At 48.5% G+C, this 12,029-nt stretch overlaps 4 non-coding genes across 4 annotated transcripts; all 4 read left to right on the top strand.

Moving 5' to 3' along the window:
- The first annotated feature begins 1,216 nt into the window (after positions 1-1,216).
- LOC124554042 lies at positions 1,217-1,416 on the top strand. Its single transcript, XR_006968216.1, has one exon. It is a non-coding gene; the product is annotated as a U2 spliceosomal RNA (small nuclear RNA).
- A 3,279-nt stretch (positions 1,417-4,695) lies between these two features.
- LOC124554517 lies at positions 4,696-4,895 on the top strand. Its single transcript, XR_006968401.1, has one exon. It is a non-coding gene; the product is annotated as a U2 spliceosomal RNA (small nuclear RNA).
- Positions 4,896-8,158: 3,263 nt separating this feature from the next.
- On the top strand, positions 8,159-8,358 carry LOC124554078. The gene has a single exon (XR_006968234.1). It is a non-coding gene; the product is annotated as a U2 spliceosomal RNA (small nuclear RNA).
- Positions 8,359-11,652: 3,294 nt separating this feature from the next.
- LOC124554084 lies at positions 11,653-11,852 on the top strand. Its single transcript, XR_006968237.1, has one exon. It is a non-coding gene; the product is annotated as a U2 spliceosomal RNA (small nuclear RNA).
- The last annotated feature ends 177 nt before the right edge of the window (positions 11,853-12,029 follow it).

Genomic DNA, 12,029 nt, shown 5'->3' on the forward strand with positions numbered 1-12,029 from the left:
ACCAGTATGTTTGACACATATTACATTCCGGATGACGGCAGTCAAGGTCTATTACCTCAATCAAAGTTACGTCCTAACAGTGGCCACCGACAAGGCACGCACATCGAAGCGCCTTTACTAGGCGCTTCGAGAGCCAGCCCACACCACATAAATTGGAGGACAGACGACCGTCGGTCATCTGGCACCAAGCTTGGGCTAATATCAACCACCCAGCCCTCCCCACAGAAGTTTCAGCGCTATGGTATCGCGTTGTAAACAATTTAATACCCACTAATCATCGCTTGGCGGCCATCCGCCTATGGCCCTCGGCTGCTTGCGGCCGATGTGGTGACGTAGACACCAGAGAGCATCGTCTCTTATGCCCTCACGTCACAGAAGTGTGGGACCTTGCACGTGTGCTATTAGCGCTGATCGGTGGGACTACACTGGACTATGTGCCAATCGACTGGTTCCTTACCCCTGATATTCAGACCAACCCCCGAAAACGACATAACGCAGTGGTGTGGCTCTTGGGCCACACCATTTTCACGATCTATGACCTTTGCCTCACCGATGCTGTCTCTTTCATGGACTACCTTTGGAGCCAGCATCGCCAGGCGGAATGTGACCGGAAATATACCATTACTTTTGCAAGATTTCTTAAAGTTGCAATGGTTCATGGTTATCAAAAGGTGTTCCAGGCTGAGTAAGGCACCTCGTATAAGAATTGCCTGAGTGTACCCCTGGATCTTTGTCACTCGGACTTTCAAACTACTCTTGACTTAACCAAACCCCAGGTTTGATATTGGCCTTCTGGGCCTCACTAGAGTAGACTGTTCTATGATACTGATAATATGGAAATTGGTAACATGGAAATTGTGTGAACGTTGTATGAAAAATTATTGGAAAATTGGAAAACACATAATCTATCTTAGAGGATTATTACTTCGTTAATTCTATGGGCTATGGGATTATCTCGCCAGTTTCGTTTGAGTGTGCTACCGTCGCTGTTTTTTTTTTGCCTTCATTTCTGTCTTTATTTATTTCTTTCTATTTAGTTTTTAACATCATCACTTGCCTCACACCTGCAGAGGGAAGTGTGTTTCTGAGGAGTGTGTCGTCGCCCCCTGAGGCATAGCAGAGTATGCCTCCGCTTTTATTTTCGGTTTATGGCAATAAGTCTTGCTGCTAACAACACCCTGCTTTACGTGCTGCGTCGACACCAGAGAATGGCGGCATTTTTGGAGAGGAAAAGGTAGGCCTATAGGGGAGGTAGGAGGGAAAAAAAGTGTAGTATCTGTTCTTATCAGCTTAATATCTGATACGTCCTGCATTGCACGACCAGAATATTAAACTCATTTTTGGCTTATGACGGAGCTCCACCTCTGTCGCGGGTTGGCCCGGCATTGCAGTACCGTCGGGATCGGCCCACCTAAAATTAATTAAAACACAGCCTGAAATGGGTTAACATTCTGCAGTGATCAGATATTCCGCTGGTAGCAAAACTTGTCGTAGTTGTTGATGTGCCCAGTAGTTAGTTGCTTACACACCACGATTTCTTTTAATTAATTTAAGATTATCTTAAGAATTTTTTTTTTTTTTTTTTTTTTTTTTTTTTTTTTGCGCTTAGCCGGACCGCACTTGCAGCCGCATTACGCTAGGCTGGTAATTAATGGTGGTACAGGACAGTGCCTTCGGATGCCTCGTTAGCGTCTCTTATGGTCCTATCGCAGATAATTTTAATAATATTTTTTGGAGTTATAACCTTAGCTCCTCGCGAACGTCGTCGTCGTCGCCGCCGCACGCACGCAGAATACGTGGTACACACGCACACACACATATACAGTAGGCGGTGGACGATGTAAGCACTCGGCTAGGTGTAGCTCGTGCCAGTATAGCTCGCGCCGGAGTGGCGCTGCTGTGGGGCGGCCTCACGGCTTCTCCACTGGCCTGGCAGCTAGCGGCGTTCAAATGGGAGTCGCAGTTTACTCCTCGACATGGAGGGTGGTACTGGGCTGTTGACGAGTGCTCTCGTATTTTGTCGTTCCCTCCGGCACTTGCTTTTGCGATGTTTTCGACGGTCGCCTGTTGCCATATCGGCCCGCACCACCGTGTGTGACCCCCACGTGTGGAGCGTACATGCTGCAAGCATTTAGGCCCTGACACTGCGGTTTTTCATCTCTGGCGGTACTCCGCAAGGATACCGCCCTTCGATTGTGCCATTCCAGCACTAATTGAAGTGCTAGGTTTTCCGGCCTGTTAGGAGACCACTTCTGCAAAATGTGCGAGGAGATTTTTTGCTGGTTGCGAGCTACCCGCCGATTTTCTAGCTGTATGTATTGCCCTTAATCCAAAGGTCACAGGCGACTGTCGGGCTAGAGACATACGTCCCATCACCGTTCTTAACACTGTTTATAAGTTGGTGGCACGAAGTGTGGCTTCACGTCTTAAACAGGTAACGAATAAGGTACTTTGTCCCACTCAATCATGTGGCGTTTCGAATCGAACCACTTTCACCACTGCTTCTATATACCGTGATGCTGTCTTACTCACCCACAACCGACGCTCGAACCCCGGCTGTAATTGATCCCTAGATTTCGCCGGTGCCTTCGATAGGGTGTCCCATCCTTACCTGCTGGCCGTTATGTTGCGGATGGGTTTCGGGGAGCACTTCATAAGAGTCATCCGGCACTTCTTGGATGGAGCAAATTCCACAATCATTGTGAACGGCTGCAGATCACGACCAGTTCCCATCAGATGATCAGTTCGACAAGGGTGTCCCTTGTCAGTGTATTTTATCGCTTTGGACCCCGTGCTGCGTGACATCGGACGGATGGTCGATGGTGTTCCTTTCCCAGGCGTCACCTTCCGCAGTGCGGCATACGCGGATGGTGTAGGTGTGTTTGTAGCAAACGCCAGGGACATCGATTCAGTTCGCCGAGTCCTCCACGTTTATGAACGAGCATCCGGTGCCATTTTAAAATCCAACAAAATGGTGCTAATCCCACTAGGACCACGATCATTGACCATCGAGCGCCCATGGTTCCGGATTGTAGGGGATCAACGTATCTTGGGTCTTGAGGTGACTGCCTGTCCGCAGCGCATGTTAACACTCACGTGCAGGCGGATTCTCACGCGCATCAGAGGACTTTGCGTGAGTCACACTGATCGACGACTCGACCTCCATCAACGAATCCAACTGATTAATACTTACATCCTATAACGGGCATGGTATGTAGCACAACTCCTTACGCTACCGAAACAAACCAGCAGAGCCATCTCACAAACAGTATATTGCCTGTTGTGGCGGCATGCACTATTCAAAGTTGATGCACAGACTTGTACACTGCCAAAGGTCGATGGTGGCCTTGGACTCATTGACTTTCCCCGCAAATGTGCGGCATCCTGATTCACCGTATCGCCACTTTGCGTGAGATTGACCCAGGTGGGACAACAGCGGTGCTTTTCGACCGTTATCGCCCACAATCGGCGCGTGAACCAGTATGTTTGACACATATTACATTCCGGATGACGGCAGTCAAGGTCTATTACCTCAATCAAAGTTACGTCCTAACAGTGGCCACCGACAAGGCACGCACATCGAAGCGCCTTTACTAGGCGCTTCGAGAGCCAGCCCACACCACATAAATTGGAGGACAGACGACCGTCGGTCATCTGGCACCAAGCTTGGGCTAATATCAACCACCCAGCCCTCCCCACAGAAGTTTCAGCGCTATGGTATCGCGTTGTAAACAATTTAATACCCACTAATCATCGCTTGGCGGCCATCCGCCTATGGCCCTCGGCTGCTTGCGGCCGATGTGGTGACGTAGACACCAGAGAGCATCGTCTCTTATGCCCTCACGTCACAGAAGTGTGGGACCTTGCACGTGTGCTATTAGCGCTGATCGGTGGGACTACACTGGACTATGTGCCAATCGACTGGTTCCTTACCCCTGATATTCAGACCAACCCCCGAAAACGACATAACGCAGTGGTGTGGCTCTTGGGCCACACCATTTTCACGATCTATGACCTTTGCCTCACCGATGCTGTCTCTTTCATGGACTACCTTTGGAGCCAGCATCGCCAGGCGGAATGTGACCGGAAATATACCATTACTTTTGCAAGATTTCTTAAAGTTGCAATGGTTCATGGTTATCAAAAGGTGTTCCAGGCTGAGTAAGGCACCTCGTATAAGAATTGCCTGACTGTACCCCTGGATCTTTGTCACTCGGACTTTCAAACTACTCTTGACTTAACCATACCCCAGGTTTGATATTGGCCTTCTGGGCCTCACTAGAGTAGACTGTTCTATGATACTGATAATATGGAAATTGGTAACATGGAAATTGTGTGAACGTTGTATGAAAAATTATTGGAAAATTGGAAAACACATAATCTATCTTAGAGGATTATTACTTCGTTAATTCTATGGGCTATGGGATTATCTCGCCAGTTTCGTTTGAGTGTGCTACCGTCGCTGTTTTTATTTTTTTGCCTTCATTTCTGTCTTTATTTATTTCTTTCTATTTAGTTTTTAACATCATCACTTGCCTCACACCTGCAGAGGGAAGTGTGTTTCTGAGGAGTGTGTCGTCGCCCCCTGAGGCATAGCAGAGTATGCCTCCGCTTTTATTTTCGGTTTATGGCAATAAGTCTTGCTGCTAACAACACCCTGCTTTAAGTGCTGCGTCGACACTAGAGGATGGCGGCATTTTTGGAGAGGAAATGGTAGGGCTATACGGGAGGTAGGAGGGAAAAAAAGTGTAGTATCTGTTCTTATCAGCTTAATATCTGATACGTCCTGCATTGCACGACCAGAATATTAAACTCATTTTTGGCTTATGACGGAGCTCCACCTCTGTCGCGGGTTGGCTCGGCATTGCAGTACCGTCGGGATCGGCCCACCTAAAATTAATTAAAACACAGCCTGAAATGGGTTAACATTCTGCAGTGATCAGATATTCCGCTGGTAGCAAAACTTGTCGTAGTTGTTGATGTGCCCAGTAGTTAGTTGCTTACACACCACGATTTCTTTTAATTAATTTAAGATTATCTTAAGAATTTTTTTTTTTTTTTGCGATTAGCCGGACCGCACTTGCAGCCGCATTACGCTAGGCTGGTAATTTATGGTGGCACAGGACAGTGCCTTCGGATGCCTCGTTAGCGTCTCTTATGGTCCTATCGCAGATAATTTTAATAATATTTTTTGGAGTTATAACCTTAGCTCCTCGCGAACGTCGTCGTCGTCGCCGCCGCACGCACGCAGAATACGTGGTACACACGCACACACACATATACAGTAGGCGGTGGACGATGTAAGCACTCGGCTAGGTGTAGCTCGCGCCAGTATAGCTCGCGCCGGCCTGGCGCTGCTGTGGGGCGGCCTCACGGCTTCTCCACTGGCCTGGCAGCTAGCGGCGTTCAAATGGGAGTCGCAGTTTACTCCTCGACATGGAGGGTGGTACTGGGCTGTTGACGAGTGCTCTCGTATTTTGTCGTTCCCTCCGGCACTTGCTTTTGCGATGTTTTCGACGGTCGCCTGTTGCCATATCGGCCCGCACCACCGTGTGTGACCCCCCACATGTGGAGCGTACATGCTGCAAGCATTTAGGCCCTGACACTGCGGTTTTTCATCTCTGGCGGTACTCCGCAAGGATACCGCCCTTCGATTGTGCCATTCCAGCACTAATTGAAGTGCTAGGTTTTCCGGCCTGTTAGGAGACCACTTCTGCAAAATGTGCGAGGAGATTTTTGCTGGTTGCGAGCTACCCGCCGATTTTCTAGCTGTATGTATTGCCCTTAATCCAAAGGTCACAGGCGACTGTCGGGCTAGAGACATACGTCCCATCACCGTTCTTAACACTGTTTATAAGTTTGTTGCACGAAGTGTGGCTTCACGTCTTAAACAGGTAACGAATAAGGTACTTTGTCCCACTCAATCATGTGGCGTTTCGAATCGAACCACCTTCACCACTGCTTCTATATACCGTGATGCTGTCTTACTCACCCACCGCCGACGCTCGTACCCCGGCTGCAATTGATCCCTAGATTTCGCCGGTGCCTTCGATAGGGTGTCCCATCCTTACCTGCTGGCCGTTATGTCGCGGATGGGTTTCGGGGAGCACTTCATAAGAGTCATCCGGCACTTCTTGGATGGAGCCAATTCCACAATCATTGTGAACGGCTGCAGATCACGACCAGTTCCCATCAGATGATCAGTTCGACAAGGGTGTCCCTTGTCAGTGTATTTTATCGCTTTGGACCCCGTGCTGCGTGACATCGGACGGATGGTCGATGGTGTTCCTTTCCCAGGCGTCACCTTCCGCAGTGCGGCATACGCGGATGGTGTAGGTGTGTTTGTAGCAAACGCCAGGGACATCGATTCAGTTCGCCGAGTCCTCCACGTTTATGAACGAGCATCCGGTGCCATTTTAAAATCCAACAAAATGGTGCTAATCCCACTAGGACCACGATCATTGACCATCGAGCGCCCATGGTTCCGGATTGTAGGGGATCAACGTATCTTGGGTCTTGAGGTGACTGCCTGTCCGCAGCGCATGTTAACACTCACGTGCAGGCGGATTCTCACGCGCATCAGAGGACTTTGCGTGAGTCACACTGATCGACGACTCGACCTCCATCAACGAATCCAACTGATTAATACTTACATCCTATAACGGGCATGGTATGTAGCACAACTCCTTACGCTACCGAAACAAACCAGCAGAGCCATCTCACAAACAGTATATTGCCTGTTGTGGCGGCATGCACTATTCAAAGTTGATGCACAGACTTGTACACTGCCAAAGGTCGATGGTGGCCTTGGACTCATTGACTTTCCCCGCAAATGTGCGGCAATCCTGATTCACCGTATCGCCACTTTGCGTGAGATTGACCCAGGTGGGACAACAGCGGTGCTTTTCGACCGTTATCGCCCACAATCGGCGCGTGAACCAGTATGTTTGACACATATTACATTCCGGATGACGGCAGTCAAGGTCTATTACCTCAATCAAAGTTACGTCCTAACAGTGGCCACCGACAAGGCACGCACATCGAAGCGCCTTTACTAGGCGCTTCGAGAGCCAGCCCACACCACATAAATTGGAGGACAGACGACCGTCGGTCATCTGGCACCAAGCTTGGGCTAATATCAACCACCCAGCCCTCCCCACAGAAGTTTCAGCGCTATGGTATCGCGTTGTAAACAATTTAATACCCACTAATCATCGCTTGGCGGCCATCCGCCTATGGCCCTCGGCTGCTTGCGGCCGATGTGGTGACGTAGACACCAGAGAGCATCGTCTCTTATGCCCTCACGTCACAGAAGTGTGGGACCTTGCATGAGTGCTATTAGCGCTGATCGGTGGGACTACACTGGACTATGTGCCAATCGACTGGTTCCTTACCCCTGATATTCAGACCAACCCCCGAAAACGACATAACGCAGTGGTGTGGCTCTTGGGCCACACCATTTTCACGATCTATGACCTTTGCCTCACCGATGCTGTCTCTTTCATGGACTACCTTTGGAGCCAGCATCGCCAGGCGGAATGTGACCGGAAATATACCATTACTTTTGCAAGATTTCTTAAAGTTGCAATGGTTCATGGTTATCAAAAGGTGTTCCAGGCTGAGTAAGGCACCTCGTATAAGAATTGCCTGAGTGTACCCCTGGATCTTTGTCACTCGGACTTTCAAACTACTCTTGACTTAACCATACCCCAGGTTTGATATTGGCCTTCTGGGCCTCACTAGAGTAGACTGTTCTATGATACTGATAATATGGAAATTGGTAACATGGAAATTGTGTGAACGTTGTATGAAAAATTATTGGAAAATTGGAAAGCACATAATCTATCTTAGAGGATTATTACTTCGTTAATTCTATGGGCTATGGGATTATCTCGCCAGTTTCGTTTGAGTGTGCTACCGTCGCTGTGTTTTTTTTTTTTTGCCTTCATTTCTGTCTTTATTTATTTCATTCTATTTAGTTTTTAACATCATCACTTGCCTCACACCTGCAGAGGGAAGTGTGTTTCTGAGGAGTGTGTCGTCGCCCCCTGAGGCATAGCAGAGTATGCCTCCGCTTTTATTTTCGGTTTATGGCAATAAGTCTTGCTGCTAACAACACCCTGCTTTACGTGCTGCGTCGACACTAGAGAATGGCGGCATTTTTGGAGAGGAAAAGGTAGGGCTATAGGGGAGGTAGGAGGGAAAAAAAGTGTAGTATCTGTTCTTATCAGCTTAATATCTGATACGTCCTGCATTGCACGACCAGAATATTAAACTCATTTTTGGCTTATGACGGAGCTCCACCTCTGTCGCGGGTTGGCTCGGCATTGCAGTACCGTCGGGATCGGCCCACCTAATATTAATTAAAACACAGCCGGAAATGGGTTAACATTCTGCAGTGATCAGATATTCCGCTGGTAGCAAAACTTGTCGTAGTTGTTGATGTGCCCAGTAGTTAGTTGCTTACACACCACGATTTCTTTTAATTAATTTAAGATTATCTTAAGAATTTTTATTTTTTTTTTTTTTTTTTTTTTTTTTTTTTTTTTTTTTTTTTGCGGTTAGCCGGACCGCACTTGCAGCCGCATTACGCTAGGCTGGTAATTTATGGTGGCACAGGACAGTGCCTTCGGATGCCTCGTTAGCGTCTCTTATGGTCCTATCGCAGATAATTTTAATAATATTTTTTGGAGTTATAACCTTAGCTCCTCGCGAACGTCGTCGTCGTCGCCGCCGCACGCACGCAGAATACGTGGTACACACGCACACACACATATACAGTAGGCGGTGGACGATGTAAGCACTCGGCTAGGTGTAGCTCGTGCCAGTATAGCTCGCTCCGGCCTGGCGCTGCTGTGGGGCGGCCTCACGGCTTCTCCACTGGCCTGGCAGCTAGCGGCGTTCAAATGGGAGTCGCAGTTTACTCCTCGACATGGAGGGTGGTACTGGGCTGTTGACGAGTGCTCTCGTATTTTGTCGTTCCCTCCGGCACTTGCTTTTGCGATGTTTTCGACGGTCGCCTGTTGCCATATCGGCCCGCACCACCGTGTGTGACCCCCCACATGTGGAGCGTACATGCTGCAAGCATTTAGGCCCTGACACTGCGGTTTTTCATCTCTGGCGGTACTCCGCAAGGATACCGCCCTTCGATTGTGCCATTCCAGCACTAATTGAAGTGCTAGGTTTTCCGGCCTGTTAGGAGACCACTTCTGCAAAATGTGCGAGGAGATTTTTGCTGGTTGCGAGCTACCCGCCGATTTTCTAGCTGTATGTATTGCCCTTAATCCAAAGGTCACAGGCGACTGTCGGGCTAGAGACATACGTCCCATCACCGTTCTTAACACTGTTTATAAGTTTGTTGCACGAAGTGTGGCTTCACGTCTTAAACAGGTAACGAATAAGGTACTTTGTCCCACTCAATCATGTGGCGTTTCGAATCGAACCACCTTCACCACTGCTTCTATATACCGTGATGCTGTCTTACTCACCCACCGCCGACGCTCGTACCCCGGCTGCAATTGATCCCTAGATTTCGCCGGTGCCTTCGATAGGGTGTCCCATCCTTACCTGCTGGCCGTTATGTCGCGGATGGGTTTCGGGGAGCACTTCATAAGAGTCATCCGGCACTTCTTGGATGGAGCCAATTCCACAATCATTGTGAACGGCTGCAGATCACGACCAGTTCCCATCAGATGATCAGTTCGACAAGGGTGTCCCTTGTCAGTGTATTTTATCGCTTTGGACCCCGTGCTGCGTGACATCGGACGGATGGTCGATGGTGTTCCTTTCCCAGGCGTCACCTTCCGCAGTGCGGCATACGCGGATGGTGTAGGTGTGTTTGTAGCAAACGCCAGGGACATCGATTCAGTTCGCCGAGTCCTCCACGTTTATGAACGAGCATCCGGTGCCATTTTAAAATCCAACAAAATGGTGCTAATCCCACTAGGACCACGATCATTGACCATCGAGCGCCCATGGTTCCGGATTGTAGGGGATCAACGTATCTTGGGTCTTGAGGTGACTGCCTGTCCGCAGCGCATGTTAACACTCACGTGCAGGCGGATTCTCACGCGCATCAGAGGACTTTGCGTGAGTCACACTGATCGACGACTCGACCTCCATCAACGAATCCAACTGATTAATACTTACATCCTATAACGGGCATGGTATGTAGCACAACTCCTTACGCTACCGAAACAAACCAGCAGAGCCATCTCACAAACAGTATATTGCCTGTTGTGGCGGCATGCACTATTCAAAGTTGATGCACAGACTTGTACACTGCCAAAGGTCGATGGTGGCCTTGGACTCATTGACTTTCCCCGCAAATGTGCGGCAATCCTGATTCACCGTATCGCCACTTTGCGTGAGATTGACCCAGGTGGGACAACAGCGGTGCTTTTCGACCGTTATCGCCCACAATCGGCGCGTGAACCAGTATGTTTGACACATATTACATTCCGGATGACGGCAGTCAAGGTCTATTACCTCAATCAAAGTTACGTCCTAACAGTGGCCACCGACAAGGCACGCACATCGAAGCGCCTTTACTAGGCGCTTCGAGAGCCAGCCCACACCACATAAATTGGAGGACAGACGACCGTCGGTCATCTGGCACCAAGCTTGGGCTAATATCAACCACCCAGCCCTCCCCACAGAAGTTTCAGCGCTATGGTATCGCGTTGTAAACAATTTAATACCCACTAATCATCGCTTGGCGGCCATCCGCCTATGGCCCTCGGCTGCTTGCGGCCGATGTGGTGACGTAGACACCAGAGAGCATCGTCTCTTATGCCCTCACGTCACAGAAGTGTGGGACCTTGCATGAGTGCTATTAGCGCTGATCGGTGGGACTACACTGGACTATGTGCCAATCGACTGGTTCCTTACCCCTGATATTCAGACCAACCCCCGAAAACGACATAACGCAGTGGTGTGGCTCTTGGGCCACACCATTTTCACGATCTATGACCTTTGCCTCACCGATGCTGTCTCTTTCATGGACTACCTTTGGAGCCAGCATCGCCAGGCGGAATGTGACCGGAAATATACCATTACTTTTGCAAGATTTCTTAAAGTTGCAATGGTTCATGGTTATCAAAAGGTGTTCCAGGCTGAGTAAGGCACCTCGTATAAGAATTGCCTGAGTGTACCCCTGGATCTTTGTCACTCGGACTTTCAAACTACTCTTGACTTAACCATACCCCAGGTTTGATATTGGCCTTCTGGGCCTCACTAGAGTAGACTGTTCTATGATACTGATAATATGGAAATTGGTAACATGGAAATTGTGTGAACGTTGTATGAAAAATTATTGGAAAATTGGAAAGCACATAATCTATCTTAGAGGATTATTACTTCGTTAATTCTATGGGCTATGGGATTATCTCGCCAGTTTCGTTTGAGTGTGCTACCGTCGCTGTTTTTTTTTTTTTGCCTTCATTTCTGTCTTTATTTATTTCATTCTATTTAGTTTTTAACATCATCACTTGCCTCACACCTGCAGAGGGAAGTGTGTTTCTGAGGAGTGTGTCGTCGCCCCCTGAGGCATAGCAGAGTATGCCTCCGCTTTTATTTTCGGTTTATGGCAATAAGTCTTGCTGCTAACAACACCCTGCTTTACGTGCTGCGTCGACACTAGAGAATGGCGGCATTTTTGGAGAGGAAAAGGTAGGGCTATAGGGGAGGTAGGAGGGAAAAAAAGTGTAGTATCTGTTCTTATCAGCTTAATATCTGATACGTCCTGCATTGCACGACCAGAATATTAAACTCATTTTTGGCTTATGACGGAGCTCCACCTCTGTCGCGGGTTGGCTCGGCATTGCAGTACCGTCGGGATCGGCCCACCTAATATTAATTAAAACACAGCCTGAAATGGGTTAACATTCTGCAGTGATCAGATATTCCGCTGGTAGCAAAACTTGTCGTAGTTGTTGATGTGCCCAGTAGTTAGTTGCTTACACACCACGATTTCTTTTAATTAATTTAAGATTATCTTAAGAATTTTTTTTTTTTTTTTTTTTTTTTTT

The sequence above is a fragment of the Schistocerca americana genome, chromosome 1 (genome assembly GCF_021461395.2).
Source record: "Schistocerca americana isolate TAMUIC-IGC-003095 chromosome 1, iqSchAmer2.1, whole genome shotgun sequence".
Classification (NCBI taxonomy): domain Eukaryota; kingdom Metazoa; phylum Arthropoda; class Insecta; order Orthoptera; family Acrididae; genus Schistocerca; species Schistocerca americana.